At 51.1% G+C, this 2,500-nt stretch overlaps 1 protein-coding gene across 1 annotated transcript in view; it reads right to left on the bottom strand.

Annotated features, from left to right (window-relative positions):
• LOC308331788 (non-homologous end joining factor IFFO1-like) overlaps nucleotides 1–2,500 on the bottom strand; it is a gene marked incomplete at both ends in the record, with an annotated part of 33,359 nt that overhangs the window by 7,573 nt on the left and 23,286 nt on the right. The gene's annotated exons all lie outside the window — the stretch shown is intronic.

Raw genomic sequence — 2,500 nt, 5'->3', positions numbered from 1 at the left:
AAATACGTTATACGATAATAATCGCTACTCTGCGCAATATTGTTTTGGAAATGCCGCAAATTGCATCGCAGTGAACGAGAGCAAATCACAGCTTCCCCCCCGGGGGTGGTGACTCCGCCCTGAATACGCGCTGTCCTATCAGTGTATAGAGTATTAAAAGGATAGAGACTGATCTGGCACGAAGCTCCGCCCCCCTTCGCTATTCATGTCACAGGAAGTTGCTCAGTGGCGTTTTGAAGCACCCGGAAGGACCGTCTTATTTCCGCCTTTTTTCGCCGATTCAGCATTTTGGACCACCACATTTTGGTGCCCAAATGCGGAAGTGCAACCGAGCGCTCAATGTTATGAAGCCCAGACGCTGCACGGGGGGTTTCCTCGTCATGAATCCACGGGTCCGCCTGCAGTCCCTCCTCTTACCAGCGCTTCACCGTTGGAGCCTTAAGCTAAATTCCAATACCGCAACTTTCACACTCGCTCACTTTCCTCGCGTCCTCCACTCGCTCCTCGGCTCCGCCCCCAGCGAGGAGGAGAGGAGTCGATGCGAGGACAGAGTGGCGGTCGAATTTTCCTCTAGAATCGGAATGTACTACGGCTGTCATTTCAAAGCGACGGCACATTCCGCGATCACTAATGACGTGTATCAATTAAATTCAATTCAAAGGGCTTTATTGGCATGGGGGAAACATACGTTTACATTGCCAAAGCAAAAGTGGTGGAACAATACAGTGTCACACAGCTTGATCACTGGAACTCCGAACAGAGCCGTACAGTCTACAGAATAGACAATTCATCATTTTGTGCATGTAACCGAATGTGTATGTATTGGTAACATGTGCAAGGCAAGGCTATTTATTTCTGAAATAGTGAACAAGCGCCAGGATGTGCACACGTATAAATCACCCCCCCTCCTCCGACAGTCCCTCCTCCGACTGTCTTTGCAAATAACGGACAGGAATTAGGTATAGATCTCCGACTTACATTATTCAGTTCAGTCCACATATAAATAAATTATACATTTTTGTCACCGTCATTCATAGCAGTCTGTGCATTCAGGCATGCACAGAGAGAAATGAACTATGCTTTTGAGGTGCGCACAATATAGCCGGCCTAATTTATATATGCTACTTTTATTATGCTTGTATCACACAACGCAATAAAGACAGTGGCTTGTTGTGGTCCTTTCACGGGCTAGATAGGCTACTTTATCATTCTGAAGATCTATTCATTCAGCCAAATTGTACGTGTCTCTTCAACAAACGGCAAAGCTTTTTAGTGTGTGTGCACGCACGCGGCACGCACAGTGCGTGCATGTGTGTGTTGGGTCAGCGACTCAGCCGGCCGGCAGCTAGTGGATGGGGGGGGGGGGGGGGGGGTGCATAGTATCGGGTTTCAAGCAGTGTTTTGAGCCACATGTGGAGGAGGCGGACTTATGTCACTGGAGAAGGAAAAAAACATGTACACGTGATGCGGAAATCCGCCGCGAGGAGACAACATACCCCACCGAGCTGCACCTGATGTACACTCGCTCTATGAGGAGACAACACACCCCACCGAGCTGCACCTGATGTACACTCACTCTATGAGGAGACAACATACCCCACCGAGCTGCACCTGATGTACACTCGCTCTATGAGGAGACAACACACCCCACCGAGCTGCACCTGATGTACACTCACTCTATGAGGAGACAACATACCCCACCGAGCTGCCCCTGATGTACACTCGCTCTATGAGGAGACAACACACCCCACCGAGCTGCACCTGATGTACACTCGCTCTATGAGGAGACAACACACCCCACCGAGCTGCCCCTGATGTACACTCGCTCTATGAGGAGACAACACACCCCACCGAGCTGCCCCTGATGTACACTCGCTCTATGAGGAGACAACACACCCCACCGAGCTGCACCTGATGTACACTCGCTCTATGAGGAGACAACACACCCCACCGAGCTGCCCCTGATGTACACTCGCTCTATGCGGTCTCGGAGAGCCCACTCGGCTCCTCCACTCTCCTCCTCGATGGAGCACTTTAACAATCGCAACGTTAACCATTTCCGGGTCACGCTGGAATGACCCCGAGTGACCGAGTGGGAGTGAGCGAGTGGCCGAGATTTTGGGTATTGGAATTTAGCTTTAGAGTATAAATGAATAGAGAAGACATCCGATTTCTCCTTCCATCCACTTTGCATTAAGTTGCTCAAAAGCGCATGAGGCGATTTCAACTCCTCCTTCCTGGTAGGAACAGAGTGCATTCTGGGACGGATTGCAATGGCGAGTGGCCCCCAAACACGTTGAACGCTGAACGTTGCACAGTGACAGTCAACGGAACCAGCGCGTTCATGTGTTTGGGGCCCAGCGCTGCAATACCTTCATTCGGCCACTATTATGTCCCATTTGGCCTCAGGGTTTCCTCTGAGTGCCGTCTCTATTCATATATACTCTATGGTTGGAGCGCCTCACTGCCCCCCCCCCCCCCCCCCCGCGGTGGCGAGCGC

This window comes from Protomyctophum bolini (genome assembly GCF_963924005.1).
Source record: "Protomyctophum bolini genome assembly, chromosome: 17".
Classification (NCBI taxonomy): Eukaryota; Metazoa; Chordata; class Actinopteri; order Myctophiformes; family Myctophidae; genus Protomyctophum; species Protomyctophum bolini.
Note: the sequence above shows the minus strand (reverse complement) of the source record. Positions and strands in the feature narration are given on the sequence as shown.